The sequence below is a fragment of the Amphiprion ocellaris genome, chromosome 22 (assembly GCF_022539595.1).
Source record: "Amphiprion ocellaris isolate individual 3 ecotype Okinawa chromosome 22, ASM2253959v1, whole genome shotgun sequence".
Taxonomy (NCBI): Eukaryota; Metazoa; Chordata; class Actinopteri; family Pomacentridae; genus Amphiprion; species Amphiprion ocellaris.
The window spans coordinates 26,416,717-26,433,710 of NC_072787.1; the positions used below are offsets into that span (position 1 = coordinate 26,416,717).

The window sequence follows — 16,994 nt, forward strand, 5'->3', positions numbered from 1 at the left end:
AGTTAACATGTGAAATTATATAAAATAATGATAAATAGAATTCTGTTTACATTTAATGAGTTTTAGTTCAGCAAAAGTGAGCCTGTTACTATACAGTTTTTTAATGTAAATATTTTTTAAAATGTTTTATATATAAACAATAAATTACTTTTTTACATATTGTTTTGTTTTTCTGTTTGACACTTGGATTTAGTGCTCATCATTCTTTTTTGTTTAATATAGTGATTAAAGCTGAGCAGGTGATATTTATATTAACAGCTGCCTGCAGGACTGTCAGTGTCAGTAAGTTAAAAAAAAAAGATTGTTTCTCGTCCTGCAGATGAGTGAAAAACATCAGCAGCATCATTATCGCTGCAGTTAATCCACTCTGATCTCACATTCAAACAGCCTCTCTTCACTTTTATGAACCACCTACTCACAGAAACGCTCTCTACCCCTGCAGCCGTTTACTGGCTTTACTGCACCAACAAATCATCCATGTGCTGCTACACAAACACACACAGAAACACACACACAAACACACCCAGCTCTGTGCAGGAACTCGTGAGTCAAAGTGAATTAAAGCTCCTCCAGGACCTGACACATTGTATGCTTCGTCTGATCGCTGACATCAGCTGTTCTCTGCACTGAAAAGAAGATGTGTGTGATTCAGTGTGTATCTGTGTGTGTGTTCATGTGTGTTTGTTTGTGTGGTTATTTGTATTTTGTTTGTTTGTTTGTGTAAAGGTGGGGGTAAATCTAGTGTCATTCTTCTTCTATGTATTTTCAGGAAGGTCACTACCTCCAGAGGTTCTCAGGCGTGGTTTATCACAGGAAACCACTGGTTGGTCTCTGCTTCATCAAGTCACTCACAGGAAACAGGAAGCAGAGCGACACACCCTTCAAAATAAATGCCGAATTGCTACGATCTGTTACAGGAACAACTATGTGACAGTGGGCAGGGTATATGGAGGTGGACATTTCTATTTTATTTCTGAAATATGTAAAATACTTAATATATTTATATCATATTTTTTTTGTATTTACATTATTTATATTTAATTTCTTAATATTTTTTCAATATATTGTATATTGTATATTTTGTTTTCATCAGTAATTTCTTTTTTAATTTATATTTTATTTTTGAAATATTTTAATGTTTTATATATTTATATTTTGTCCATGTCTATTTTTCTATTTTATTTTTATTTACATTTTATTTTTTGAAATATTTACAATACTTTATATGTTTATGTTGTATTTTATTTTTGGATTTATACTTTACATATTTATATCATATTATATTTTTCATTTCTATTTTTCTATTAAATTTTTATTTATACATTTTTTTAAAACATATTTACAATATTTACATATTTATATTGTATTTTATATTTGTATTTGTATTTTTTAAATTTATTTTTGAATTATTTTTTAAATGTTTTATGGCACATGTTTCTCATAAATCCTGCAGATATAAATTATAGTGGAGTTTAGTGTAAAATGAGCTGCTGTCTAACGTGGTTTCCTGGGGTTTTATTGTGACAGGGAGCAGGCGGATGTTGTGGTGTCACTTTCTGCCTCTTTCTCTGCTCTCTGCTTTCCTTTTGCTCTCCGGCTCGCTGCCCCGCCGCACATTCAGAGCGAACCGCGGCTCCTCCAGGTCCGTCAGCAGGTAGGTCTCATCTAAACCTTCCTCTCCGGGTCTCTGCTCCGGTTCTGGGTCTCTCTGACGGATTCAAACCGTCGCTTCGGGCTAAACTTCGCTCCTGTTGCGGCGGCGCAGGTGCGTAAAAGCATCATTTTTGTGGTGATTTGTGCGTAAAGTTTGCAGTGCGGAGGCTGCTGCTGTTTTTTGGCGTGTGGAGGCATCCGTCCTCCTCCGCAGTGGCTCCTCCAGCTGATCCAGCTGATCCAGAGGCGGACACGCTGCGCTAGAGAGGAGCACCGTTCCGGTTCACGGAGGACGGAGGGAGTCGGTTCTTCCCGGTTCAGACCTCGATAGATTAAAACCAGAAAAACCACTTACTCCATATCAGCCCCAACAAGTTCTCTAAGATTCAGACTCAACCAGCTCAAACTCTGATCACTTCCTCCTTTTCTTTGTGTTTATTCCAAATATTTAACCAAACTTTATCTGATTTTTATATCCGGTTTGTTTACAGTTTATCAGGAGAAACAACTGAAGAAAAAACTGACTGAAAAATAATCATTTAACACAAATTTAACACAACTTTAGCTTAATTTTAGTACACAAATCCACCAGCTTTAGTCTTCATATCATGATGCTGCCACCACCATACTTCACATCATGATGCTGCCACCACCATGCTTCATATCATGATGCTGCCACCACCGTGCTTCACATCATGATGCTGCCACCACCATGCTTCACATCTTGATGCTGCCACCACCATGCTTCACATCATGATGCTGCCACCACCGTGCTTCACATCATGATGCTGCCACCACCATGCTTCATATCATGATGCTGCCACCGCCATGCTTCATATCATGATGCTGCCACCACCATGCTTCCCAGTGGAGATAGTGTCTTCATGATGATGTGCTAAGCTTGGTGTGAAACATTACATCTAGTCTGAGGTCTTAAAGCTCCATCCTGGTCTCCTCAGACCAAAGAACCTTCTTCCAGGTGTCTTCAGAGTCTCCACATGTCTTCTGGTGAACTCTAGTCCAGATTTAATTTGAGCTTTTTCCAACAGAATCTTTTTCTCTGTCTCCATAAATCTTTGACTGGTGAAGAACAGACAACAGTTGTTGGATGAACAGTCTCTAACATCTCAGCTGCTGAAGATTGGAACTCCTTCAGAGGAGTCATAGGAGTCTTGGTGGCCTCCCTTTCTAGTCTCTTTCTTCTCAGTCTCTCGGGTCTTGAGGACGTCCTGCTCTAGTGAGATTTATTCATGTTCCATCTTCCTTCCATTTCTTAATGATGGATTTAACTGGACTCCAGGAGATCTTCAGGAACTTGGAAATGTTCTTGTATCGTCCTGACTGATGCTTTTCAACAACCTTTTCTCAGAGTTTCTTGGAGTGTTCTTTAGTCTTCATGGTGTAGTTCTATCCAGGAGTTCTGGAACCATTAACTGACCTCAGATTGAATCTATTTCAGTAATTCTGTGACCTCTGGCACACTTTAGCTGCACCTGTTCTATTAGATGAGTCATTTTAAAGATAGTTATGTGATCACACCTTTTATACGACTTTGTAGAAGTCTAGAGTCTTTGGGGGTGAATTCTAGAAAGTTGAACAGTGATAGACGTGGAAACTTCTCATCAGGGTGAAAGTTGTCTACATGCTGAGCTACAACCAGGTCTACAGGAAGTCGTCTTCAACTGAGTTGCAACACTCCAGCGTGGTGATATCCTGCTGCGACACTGTTGGCTTGAGTTGTGTTGAGTTGGCTTGAGTTGTGTTGTGTTGTCGTGGGGTAACAGCGTGGCATTAGGAGGTTGTTGTAACTCTGTTGCTGTCAGACACAGAGGAAGTCTGATCAGAAAACGTGAGGAAAGAGGAAACCTGACAGTTCTTGGCTGCATTGTGGTTCATTCATGACAGACCTGCTGTTCCACCCTTTGATTGCTGGTGTTTGACTCACTGAATCAGTCACATGACGCAGGGTTCGGCTCTCAGGTAGATCTCTAATGGTTCCTCCAACAAACACAGAGTGACGGCGCTTAATTGACTTAGTGGGTGTGTCGGCCGGCAAACACTCTGATAGAGGAAGGAGAGCTCAGGAGTCCAGCCTTTAATCAGTAATATCTGCAGCATGGCAAGCTAACGCTAACAGAGGAGATGCTAAAGGTCCAAATGCATCCACCTGAGAGGGAAATAATCATTGTTTTAGCCATCGTTCTGAGCAGAAATGTCCTAAATGTGCAGATTCCTGTTGGTTAAATGTCAACATGTGAGGATTTTCTTTCACTCTCCTGCAAAACAAAACAAGATGTGTTCAATGTAAGAAGCATTTTTAGAATTTGTGACGTTTTATGAGCAAAAAATGCCCAAAAAGTGCAGGTTTCAGTTCATCAAATGTGAAAATCTAATGACTTTCTTTGAATATCTTGCAAAGCAAAGCCAAACATGCAGCACTAAATACATAAATATAATATATTTAAACTGATATTTATTATTTTTTGTCAGATTTCTCAACAAAAATGCCCAAAATGTGCAGATTCCTGCTGATTAAATAGCAACATGTGACACTTTTCTTGCATTATCCTACAAATCAAAACAAGATGTGTTGAGTTTGACAAGCATTTTTGACATTTTTGTCATTTTCTAGATTAAAATATTTGCTGTTTTTTTGTAAATAAACCTCCTTGTTAGTCTGTTCTTGAAAGGTGCTACAGAAATCTAGTTTATTATTATTATTTATTATCATTTTGCTGCAGGGGATCAGACTAATATCTGAGTTTTATTGGTTCTACAGGCAGCGGTAGTTTGTGTAAAGACTCCAGAGTTGTTCAGAAATCCAAAATTTAATGACAAATGTCATAATCTACTCCCAGACGGGTTTGTATACATATTTCTGTGACTATTTCCTGGAAGCAAGGAGCCTAAACTGCTAGAATTTCCTTTAAAGTTGCTCATTTAGGCGGTAGTTTAATAATAATGATCTGAAGGAGACCAGCATGATGGAAAAGCAGATTCTCGTTGTTTCTGTGATGATGGTTCTGAAGGTCACAGTTTGATGTTTTCTGCAGCAGCGTGTCGACTCTACTCACCTCCAGCTGATGGATCCAGCCTCCTCCTGTTTGTTCTGCTTCCATTAAACGTGATGAGCGTTAGTTTACTGCCGGCTGAACACAGTTAATAGAATCTGGATCTTTAAATCGATCCGCTGCTGAGATTCTCTCTGAAAACGAAACGCCTGCAGCCGTCGCTTTAATCCTGGAGGAGCAGAGAAGTGACATAAATCTTTACAATAACCACAAAGTTACACATTTAATGGAATTAAAGGAAACTTTCAGTGTAGAAATGCAGCCGGATTCTAACAGTAGGTGACAGATTTTCAAAATAATGGGCCAAAAACAAGAAAACTGTAATAATAATAATAATAATAATAATAATAATAATAATAATAATAATAATAAAAACAAAACACTGTGACGTGAAGTAAAATATTTTCATCATTTTTTAATCTTTTTTTAACATTAATTTACAGAATTTTTTCTTGGTTTCTGACATTTATTATTTATTTAAATCCTTTATTTTAAATTTCATTTTATGTTGTTAATTTATTTATTCATCTCTCTGTTTATTTATTTAAATCCTTTATTTATTTAATTATTTTAAATTTCAGTTTACGTTTATTTAAATCTCATTTTACTTTGAATTTTTGTTTATTTTGTTTATTTATTTAAATCCTTTATTTTAAATTTTAGTTTATTTAGTTTATTTACCTTTACTTTCATGGTTTTCGGCATTTTAGTGGTTTTTGCATTTTTAAACAAAGTGAGTTGGAAGAAGTCATTTTTCAAAAAAATATATATATTTTTTGCATGTTACAGTATTCTGTCTTTTCAAAAAAAATCTTTCTTTCCTGCACATTTGCTGCCAGTTTTGCAGTTTTTAAAAAGATTTTAATTTTATTTTATTTATTTAGTTTTATTTACAAAATTGTTTTTGAAAACTCTTTAGTCTTATATATATATAAAATAACTCTATATATATAATAACTATATATATATATATATATATATATATATATATATATATATATATATATATATATATATATACATATATATATATATATATTAAAAAAATTATAACAGATTTTCTTGTTTTGTTAAAATACAGATAATATCTAGTAAAATAGTCAAAATAAATATCATTAATTTACGTTATTCCAAGAAATGGGCCAAAACTGTGAAAAATGTCGGCGTCTACAAAAAATTTCATAGAAATTGAAATTTTAAATGTTTTTTGAAAAGAAACAAACAATATTTATTTATCTCAATATTTTATTTATTTATTTGAAATGTTATTTACATTTTTATTTACTTCTTTATCTTTATTTTTATTGTTTTATATGTTTTAGTGCTTTTTGCATTTTTAAATCCTAAACAAATTGAAAGAAGTCATTCTGGATCATATTTTATTAAATGTTTAATTTTAGAAATATTTCTGCAGTTTTTAAGTTAAATTGAACAGTTTAGGCCATTAAATAAAAATAAAATATCTGTCAAATTATGATCAATTTGTGAGTCTTTTAACTGTAAAATGTCAAAAAACTATATTTATTTACTTCATCTTATTGTATAATTTATTTATTTATTTTTGAGCCCAAACATGATTATTTTTAGAGTTTACCCTCCTAAATCCTCTCCTTCTGCCTCCTGTAGTTAAAGATTTTAGTGTTTTTTAGAAGCAGTAAAGCAGTAAAACAGTGAACAGACCAACAATCCGTCCTTCAGAGTGAATTCCTCCTGAACCGGTTTGTTTTCAGGAACGCTGCTGAGCTGCTCTTTAACCTGATTTGTGTTTCTCTGGGTGTCGCTGGATTCCTGACGAGTTTCAGGAGATCCAGTCGGTTTATTCATCTGACAGAAAACAACGAGATGCTTCCTGGTGCGACCGAGACTCAAGAAAACCTGAAACAAAAGATCCAACAATCAGATTTAAACAGACAAAAAGATGCATTCACAGGCTGGAAACAGGAAGTTTTAAGAGATTTACCGTCACATGGATTTAATAAACCGTCTAAAGTTCCTAAAAATGACTAAACATCAGTGTTTTATAAAAAAGCTGCAACAATTAGTTATTAATCGATCAACTATTAAATGACTCACCTGATGGTTTATTAATTAATCAACCAGTTTGAGAGTTTTTTTTAAAAGAAAAAAAGTCTAATTTCTTTAATTCCAGCATCTAAAATGTGAATATTTTCAGGCATAATTTTAGATATTTGCTGTTATTTGAAAGAAAACACAATGTATTAAAGATTGAAAATATTTTTAAGCTGTCATTTCACATCATATCTACAAATTACAGATAATAATTAATGAAATAACAGAAAAAAGTCTGAATAAGTCTGTTTAATGTACAGAAACATGTAAATAATGTGCACATACTTTTATAAATATTATTTAATTCTTCTTATCATAAAAAATAAATAATATATTGACATTTAAGTTATTTATATTTAATATGTATTTAGCTATTTATTTAATAGATATTTAATATTTACTAAATAAAAAATATTAATATTTGTTAAATAATAATACATATATTCAATTTATATAATTGATATTATTTAATGTCATTTATATAAATTAACATTAATATGTATTAATTTATAATATTGATATTTTCTATTTTATAAATTAAATATAAATTCATTATTTAAATATTAAATAATAATATTATTTGATATTATGTATTATATAATAAAATATATATATTTAAATCAGTTAAAAATCTGATTATAATGATCTTTATATGATTTTACATTAAATATAAATTAATTATTCAAGTTATTTATATTTAATCAATATTTATTTTTGTCTTTAGTAAATATTTAATATTTATTAAATAAATAAATTTAATTAAATGTGATATCATTTATTATTTAATAAAATACATGTATTTAGATCAGTTTAAAATCATAGTAATTTATAGATGTTGTCAGTGAGAATAATTGTTAGTTTCAGTCATTTTATGTAATGAAATTAAGAGAAAAATAAAGAGAAAAGAAGCAGCAAATATCTGTAAAATAATAATTTCAATACAGTAGAACTCTTTTTTGGTAACACATCGTGAAAAAACTAATTATTGTTTGATTTTTGAGATTTTTGATGCGAACATTAATTTAATTGATACTTAAGACTGAAAAATCAAATATTTATTATTATAACATAAAAAATGTATTAAAAAAATCAGGAATTGAGCATTTTTTCTACTTTAATGAGTAAAATATTGCTAAAATAAAAGTAAAAATAATGATCTGGTTTATATTTTACTATATTTTCATTTAAATCTGCATAAAAGTGACTCATGAAGTGTATTTATAATGAATGATGCAATTGTCAGAATTGACCTGCAGGGGGCACCGTCATGTTGTGTTCATATTTCTACCACATTAGAGGGTTTATTTAGGATTTTCTGCCATTATTTAGTGGATTTTGTGGCTTTGTTTAACAGTATAATTCTGGATTTATGTGTTTTTTCCTTTAACAGGATAAAAAATCAGTTTATTGTGGATTTAAATCTCTTCACCGGTTCTTAGTTGACGCTGGTCAGAGGCTCTTAGACCCAAAAAAGGATAAAATAACAGAGTTCAGTTTGTTTTTCTTCCTCTGACGTGGACAAACTGATGTTTTAACAACCGGCTGGATGTTTAATCAGACAGAAACGATCGTTAAGATTCACACTAATTAAGCAGCTTAAGGACCAGCTGATCCTCAATATTGATTATTGATCTGTAGCAGCTGCGTTTATTATCCTCAGAGCGTTTACACTGAAAAAACACTCTTTGTGGCTGCTATTTTCTGCACTATTCACTGATAATTTAGATTTTCCCGTTTTTTCTATAGTAACGAGTAAAATCACAGAAAAAAATGCCAAAAAAGGACAAAACTAAATAAAAACATAAAAAATCTGTTTTTACTAAAAACAATTCATATTTTTGCAGTTACACTATTATATACTGTATTTAAATCATTTAAAACAATAAAATAATCTAAATAATAAAATATAAATTGAGAATAACTGAAGTAATTCAATTCTAAATAATGTCCAGATTTTTTATAAAATAAAAAGAATCTGTACCAGATGTCACAGTAAATTGTTCAGATTACAGACAATTGCTGTTATTTTCAACATTTTATGTATTTTTAAAAATGTGAAAGTTGTTTGTATCATCCTGGCTGGCGGATATATTTTTTTTAATCTATTTGAATTTATTTTATAAAATTAGTTTTGTTTTTATTTCTAAGCAGTGGTTGGTCCTTAAACAGTTAAATCTTCCTCTTGGTTCAGTCTTTCAGCTCTGACGTTCTCAGCTTCTCCAGAATTTTCACAGATGATTAAATATTTCTCGTGGTTGTGTGAATTTTCCTCTTCTGGTGTCTGGACGCTGCAGGATGTTTGTCAGCATCAGCGACCTGAACGCAGCCCAGAGAGATGCTGGAGTTTAGCTTTAGAACAGCTGGATTTAAAGGAATGATTCAGATCTTTAGGGCTTAGAGCAGCTGCAGTTTAGTCTCAGGTTTTGTTGTGAAATCTGAAGTGTGGGAGTCTGAATCTTCCTCTGGAATGTCAACAATGAGTCACATCGGCTCCATCAGCCTCCAGCTTCTGAGACCGATTCAGTCTGTCTGCTTCCTCTGATGGTCGTTCATTCAGAGAAATAATCCTGAGCAGGTCTGGATCAGCTTTTTATCGACTATCAGAGGAGCTTTAACCCTCCTGTTGTCTTCATTTACGGGCACCAAAAAATATTGTTCCCTTGTCTGAAAAACATCCAAAAATTCCGCAAAAAATTTTTCAAAACCTTCAGGAAGAAAATTCCAATAATTGCTTAAAAGTTTCCCTTAAAAGTTTTATGTAAAAAAAAACCAAACAAATTTGGCAAGAAAATTCAAAAAATGAGTGAAAGTCTTTAAAAAAAAATCCTAAAAATATAATATATATATATATATATATATAAAAAAATATGGATTTTCATTAATTTTTTGAAAATATTTACAACATTTATTTTTTTGTTTTTTAATTTTTTATTTCTTGCCAAATTTGGGGATTTTTTTTTAAATAAAATTTTTTAATGGAAACTTTTAAAGAATTTTCTTCCTGAAGATTTTGCAATTTTTTTTTATAAATGGGGAATTTTTCTTTTGCTGAATTTTTTGATTTTTTTCAGATGAAGGAACAGTATTTTTTGCTGCCCGTAAATGAGGACAACAGGAGGGTTAAACGCAGTCTGGCTCCATTTTCCAGGTGAAAACTGCCCCGTAAAACACGCAGATGTTTAAAGAGCTCTGATTGGTCGGTTCGGGCTCCTGACTGCCCCTCTGACCAATTGCGTGTCTCCTCTGTGGGCTTAGTCCCGCCCAGCTGCATGTTTCTCCTCCTCTGGTTCGCTGCTGCTGCAGTCGGCTGTCTTCCTCTCAGACAGTCGGACTGCAACACTGCAGGCAGGGCCGGCGTGCACGGAGGGGGCGTGCACGGGGACGAGCGTGCACGTAGGGGCGTGCTCGTGCGTGGAGGGATTTAAAGCGAGGCTGCAGGGGAAGTTGAGGCTGTGATGATGAGGAGGAGGAGGATGAGGAGGATGAGGATGGCTCCTCGGGTTCAGGTCAGTTAAAGATGTTGGTGTTTGGGGGAAAAAAACGTTCAGAAATTGAAACTTTTTCCAGTTTTAGCTCCAGTTTGTTGAGTTTTACTGAGATTCTGCAGCTCAGAGTGTGTTTTGCTCTTCTTCGAGTTCACATCGATGCGTTTTTTCACGGCTTCATGAATCTAAATCTGTAATCTTGTTAACTTTAGCCTTCATCATCTGCAAACAACCAAACCACAGAGTCTTAATCTGAGCTTTAATTTAATCAGTGGATCTGAACCTTAATCCTCTCAGCTACAGGAGCTTTTATGTCACATTTTCACTCCTTTATTGAGGCTGTAAATGTTTAAATAATAAAATATTTACAGCATGTACAGCCAGCATTTTTTAATGTTAGAAATGCTACTTTTACATTTTTTGTTGTAATAATTTATTCCTTTTCAATGATTTATAGCATTTTATATGTGGATTTTTTACATCTACTTGGGGAAATTCAGAGTGTTAACCCTGCTGTTGTCCTCATTTACGGGCACCAAAAAATATTGTTTCCTTGTCTGAAAAAAATCCCAAAATTCAGCAAAACAATTCCCCAAATTTATAAAAATTTGCAAAATCTTTTCCCTTAAAAGTTTTATTTTAAAAAAAAGAAAGCAAACAAATTTGGCAAGAAATAAAATGTTTAAAAATTTTTTTAAAAATTTAAATATTTTCAAAAAATGAATAAAAATCTTCCAAAAAATCCTAAAAATATCTAAAGTGATTACATATATATACATCAGTAAAAGTTCTAATATTTTCTTTAAGAACATTCAGAAAAAAAATCATTTTTTTTCCGAATGTTCTTAAGGAAACATTTTTTTGAACATTTCTTTTTTCCACCAAAAAAATTGTCAAAAATTTACCAAAAATGTTTGAAATGTGGAAGTTTTCACTGTGAAAATATTTGTTTTTTTCCCCACATTTTCAAGCTTTAAAGCGGGTCAATTTGACCCGCAGGACGACACGAGGGTTTAGGTTCATAAAGTAGCCAGGAACAGTCCTTGAGCTCTTAACCTTAATTGTTCATTTAATCAGGTAAATATGAATGTCTACGACCCTAATCTTTTAAAATACAAGCATTTTTTGTCACATTTTTCCTCACTGTGGTTCGTTTTTTCCTGCACCTCTATGGAAACAGAACAACCATGAATTAGGAGAGAACTCAGAAATGTCTTCTGTGCGGAGTGACACAGGTAGAATTAGGAAAATTATATATATATAAAAAAGCAGAAAATTCAAGTTAAATTTCTTATTTAGTTTTAAATAGAATCAAAAACCCTGAAATTAACATTTAAAGTATTTTACCAAGTAACCACAGATGTTTAAATAGTGCATCCACTTCTGAATGTGTCTTACTTTTCACATTTTTAGATCTAGTTATACTTGGAAATAGATTCAAAAAGATGTTTCACCATGTTGAATGGATCTCAAACAACTAGCTGCTCTGTTCACTGTTTCTGATCCATGCTGCTTTTATTTATTCATCCAGTAACTTTGATTTTCCTCTCAGTATAAAATTGTCTAAAATGAGTTGTCCAAAGTAACATAGATTTTCCAAAAAATGTCCAAACTAACTCAAGAATTCTCCAAAATAGCTTGAAAAATGCCCTAAATTAATTCAAACTTCTTCAAAATGACAGCTTTTTTCATCGTAGAGGTTTTTTTTTTGTCATTTTGGATGAGTTTAGTCCAGTTCTGAGTCTCTACTCATCATCTGTAGAAAGATGTTTCACCATGCTGAATGCATCTCCAATAACCTGCTGCTCTGTTCACTGTTTCTGAGCCATGCTGCTTTTATTTTAGTGATCTATTTTGTTTTATTATCATCTTAGCATCTCTAATTTGTTTCTGTATTAATCTCTGATATGCAACATGTGAATAATCTCAGAATTGTTGTCATGTGACTATCGGTCTTAACTGAGTTCATCATGTCTTTGCTTTTGCAATGAGGAGCTGAGAATTTTTTGATTTTTACAGATTTTAGTTAGTCCAAACACTTTATTTTTGGCAATTTTTAAAATGAGATATATTAAAGAATATGTTTTGATGAAATATCCATTTTTTTAACGCTTGGATTTAGTTTATTTTTACAATCTAATTAGTTGTTGTAGTTTTGAATTTTTGTGATGTGGCTGCTGGTTGGAACTGAATCACTGATGGCTTCATGGTTGCGCCAAGAAACTCAGAATTTTTAGTTTTTTTACACAATCTGATTAGAGCAAACACTTTAATTCTGAGGAATTTTTAAAATTAAACATGTAGAATAAATTGATTTTTACAAAATATATCGATTCTACGCTGTTCATGATGAGTTCAAAGACAGTTGGAAACTTGAAAATCCAACAATTCAGTTTTGTTTTCACAGTTTATTCAATGATACATTATGTAATTTTGGAGATTTAAGACAACTATAAGATCTTTTAGGGCTTATTATTTGCTTTATTTATGATATTGTAGATGCCTTAAAACTTAATATTTACACTTTTTAATTGAATTTACAATGTTAGTGTTAATTTTCTGCTGCGATGTATTGTTTTAAATGTTACATATAAATAACTCAACTGAAATATTCAGTTTAAATCTGTTTATTAGGCTGCAGTCATTAATTCTAACAACCTGTAGCTTCAACCTGTATATAATAAATAATATATAAATAACATACAGTCATATTCAACTCTTTAAATGTTGCTTTTATAGAATATTTGACCATATTTTTTCCATCCAAACTCTCAGTTGGACATTAAACAAGCTTCTCTTCTCTCCTTAACCTTTTATTTTACATCATTTGACTCCCTTTTCCTCTTTTCTTTCATCTAAACTCTGCTAACTCTTAGTTCTGACCACCTCCAGCACTAAAACCTGATCTAATATTCCAGATCTGGCCCCTGATTTTGCCAGATCTTGTTAAAAATGCATGAGTAGTTTAGATGTGAGCAGCAGGATGCCACCTGGCTGCCGAGTGATGCAGTGTGGGGGGGAGCTAATGGTCCACACTGTACCCAATTAATGTGAGTGCTCACTGGGCGGAAAATAATGCAAACACATCCACACAAACACCGACTACCGCCGGCATTAATCATTCTAAAAAGACCTGTTTTGCTATTTCCAAGGTCAACGGTGAACCTACAGGCTCAGTTTCCTCTCCTGATTTAGGATTTAACTCCACCATGACCTCAAAAAACACCCTGAAATGGAAAATATATACCATTAATCTGCAGTTTTGTGTTAGCAAAGAGCTAACTTGTAGTTCTGAAGACAGACAGCAACAGTTAGAGTCAAGTTAATAATTAGTAGCTGAAAAGTCAGATATTTTACTCAGGAGGTGGTGGAGACCAAAAACGGAGGAAAAACCAACTACAACAATACATTCATGCATAACTAAACAGCATTTTCAGTTACATTTTGAGGTATTTTCTACCAGAAATATGTTTCAAATCAACATGCCATTCTTGTTTATTGTATTGTTTTACGGTCGCTAGTTTTTATTTAGATATACAAGAGGTGGTGGAGACCCAAAACAGAACAAAAACGACCCCAAAAATATATTCCTGCACAACTGAACTGCATTCTCAATTAGGTTTTGAAGTATTTTCTACCACAAATATGTTTAAAAGTCATATATCATTTCTCTGTGTTATATTGATTTATGATCCCTCCTTTTTGGAAATTCAGGAGGTGGTGGAGATCCAAAAGAGAGCAAAAACCAACCCCAAAGATTACAACTAAACAGCATTCTCAGTTACATTTTGAGGTATTTTCTACCACAAATATGTTTAAAAGTCATATATCATTTCTCTGTGTTATATTGATTTATGATCCCTCCTTTTTGGAAATTCAGGAGATGGTGGAGACCCAAAAGTGAGCAAAAACCAACCCCAAAGATTACAGCTAAACGGCATTCTCAGTTACATTTTGAGGTATTTTCTACCACAAATATGTTCAAAATCAACACATCATTTCCGTTTATTGTATTAATTTGCAATTGTTCCTTTTTAGTTATTCAGGAGGTGGTGGAGAACCAAAACAGAGCAAAAAAGACCCCCAATAATATATTCCTGTACAACTAAACTGCATTCTCAATTACGTTTGCGGTATTTTCTAACACAAATATGTTTAAAATTCATATACCATTCCTCTATATTATATTGATTAATGAAGTGGTGGAGACCAAAAACAGAGCACAAACCAACCCCAAAAACTACATTTCTGCACAACAAAATGGCATTTTAACAACTTTTTGAAATATTTTCTGGCAAATTATGTTTATGTTTATTCAACTCACCCATAATCAAAGATCATTTGATCTACTCCTACAAAATTACGATTCTTAATTAATGGCATGATGAGAGATGCCAGTAAAGAATTCAGGTTGTTATCTTTAATAGTTCCTGAGATGTCATCGTTCAAACATAGCCTAAAAGTTTGACGAGTTTAGCTTGTTAAGGGGCACCATGACAAAGACTTCTGTGATGGTTAATGACTTTTGAAATATTGTAATATAAATATCTTTCTAAATATCCATATTTTCTGCTATGCATTTTTAGGCAAATCAGAGATGATCGAGTGGAAATAGTTCAAAAAATTTGATGTTTTCCCAATGACTATGTGCGTTTTTGCAGGTATATTTTAGATGTAAGAAGACTTGAGCAGCTATAATGTTATCATTCACCATCTGAGCATCTAATTACTACAGTGAGACTTGATGAGCTGATATCCTGGTAAACTTTCACCTGACATTAAGATGGCGAGTCGCCGTGGTTTGGAGGTTTGAGAGGCTGAAAGTCTGCAGAGTGAATCTGATCGGGGCGTCGCTTCTCAGCTGTCCGATCAAAAAAACATTTCAACTTCCTGTCACTTTCATTTACATTCACTTAGACTGTTTTAGGCATTATTTCTGCATAAATGAGCACATTTAGTACATTTTGTATCATCAGCTCCTGAATTGTGTTTATGAAATCTGAACCAGTGCAGTAAAACACATTATATATTTATCTAAGAATAAGATCCCAGCACGTTCATGTATACTTTATATGAGTATTGGTTGTACTGAATGCAGTTCTGGTCACAGGTGTTGTGTTTTACAGACCTACTGCAGTGTTTCACAGTGAAACTAAGCTCTTTTCATGGCTGATTAGTCTGCCACTTGGCATGTTTTTGATTAATTAAGGTGAGAAAATTACAACTAAACAGCATTCTCAGTTACATTTTGGGGTATTTTCTGCCACAAATATGTTTAAAATCAACTTATTACTGCTGTTTATTGTACTGATTTAGAGTCGTTCCTTCTCAGTTATTCAGGACTTGGTGGAGACACAAGACAGAGCAAAAACCAACCCCAAAATTACATTTCTTAACAACTAAACTTCATTCTCAGTTACATTTTGAACCACAAATATATTTAAAACCAACATATCATTCTTGTTTATTGTATTGATTTATGGTGGCGAATGTTTTCAGATATAGAGGAGGTGGTGGAGACCCAAAACAGAGCAAAAACTGACCCCAAAATAGCATTCCTTCACAACTAAACTTCATTCTCAGTTACATTTTGAGGTATTTTCTGCCATAAATGTGTTTAAAATCAATATATTCCTGGTGTTTATCAGACTGATTTATGGTCAGTCGTTCCTTCTCAGGAATTCAGGAGGTGGTGGAGACCCAATACAGAGCAATAACCAACCTCAAAAATAATATTCCCGTGCAAATAAACTACATTTTCAGTTTCATTTTGATTGGACGTGGTATATATGGTATTCTCTACCATATATCATACCAGTTTATTGTATTACGTTCACTCCTTTATAGATATTCAGGAGATGGTGGAGACCCAAAACAAAGCAAAAACCAACCCCAAAATTACATTTCTCCACAACAAAATGGCATTTGTAATGAGTTTTTGAGGTATTTTCTGCCAAATGTGAAGATTGAACCGTGTTGTGACAGTGACGTATTTTAACCCAAAGCAGGATATTTTTCCAAACCTAACCACTTAGCTGTACTTTTTGTTTTGTTTTGGAGTTTCTCTTCATATTTTTGACATAGTATTTCATACTAAAAAGTATTCTATATGTTCTGTTTTTTAATTACTGTTACATGCAGCTACATATAGTTCAGAAAATATTAGTAGTTGACTTCTGCATTATCATTTTTTTTAATTTGGGGTGGGAGGGCAATTTATTCTGAAAGATGAGACTTTACATGACAGCTTCATTTTTTCATATTTCAACTCCAATATTACAGATTCATAATCAATGACATGATGAGAAATAACAGTGAAAATTAACGTTTTTGTCTTAAATAGTTCCTGAGATAGTCGTTCAAATATAGCCTAAAGTTTTGACGAGTTTAGCTAGTTAAGGGGCACCATGACAAAGACTGCTGTGACACTTAATGACTTTTAAAAAGTTGTATTATTGATTATTTTTTCAAGGAAATCATTCGAAGTTATGAAACCCTTACCAAAATTTCAGGTTGTTGTCTTTAATATTTCCTGAGATATTGTCATTCAATGTATATATATATATATGTCTATATATATATAGAGAGAGAGCAACTATATATATATATATATATATATATATATATATATATATATATATATATATATATATATATATATATATATATATATATATATATATATATATATATATATATATATATATATGTCATC

General features: G+C 32.7%; 1 protein-coding gene across 2 annotated transcripts in view; it reads left to right on the forward strand.

The window, feature by feature from the left end:
- Positions 1 to 1,525: 1,525 nt before the first annotated feature.
- The window catches only part of pld1b (phospholipase D1b), a 45,717-nt gene continuing 30,248 nt past the window's right edge, over positions 1,526 to 16,994 (forward strand). Inside the window, exon 1 of one of the 2 annotated variants that reach the window (XM_055007223.1) lies at positions 1,526 to 1,654. The gene's annotated coding sequence lies outside the window, so the exon portion shown is untranslated. Of the gene's footprint in view, positions 1,655 to 10,154; positions 10,301 to 16,994 lie in introns of those variants that run through there. The other variant, XM_023292981.3, reaches the window with a different exon arrangement.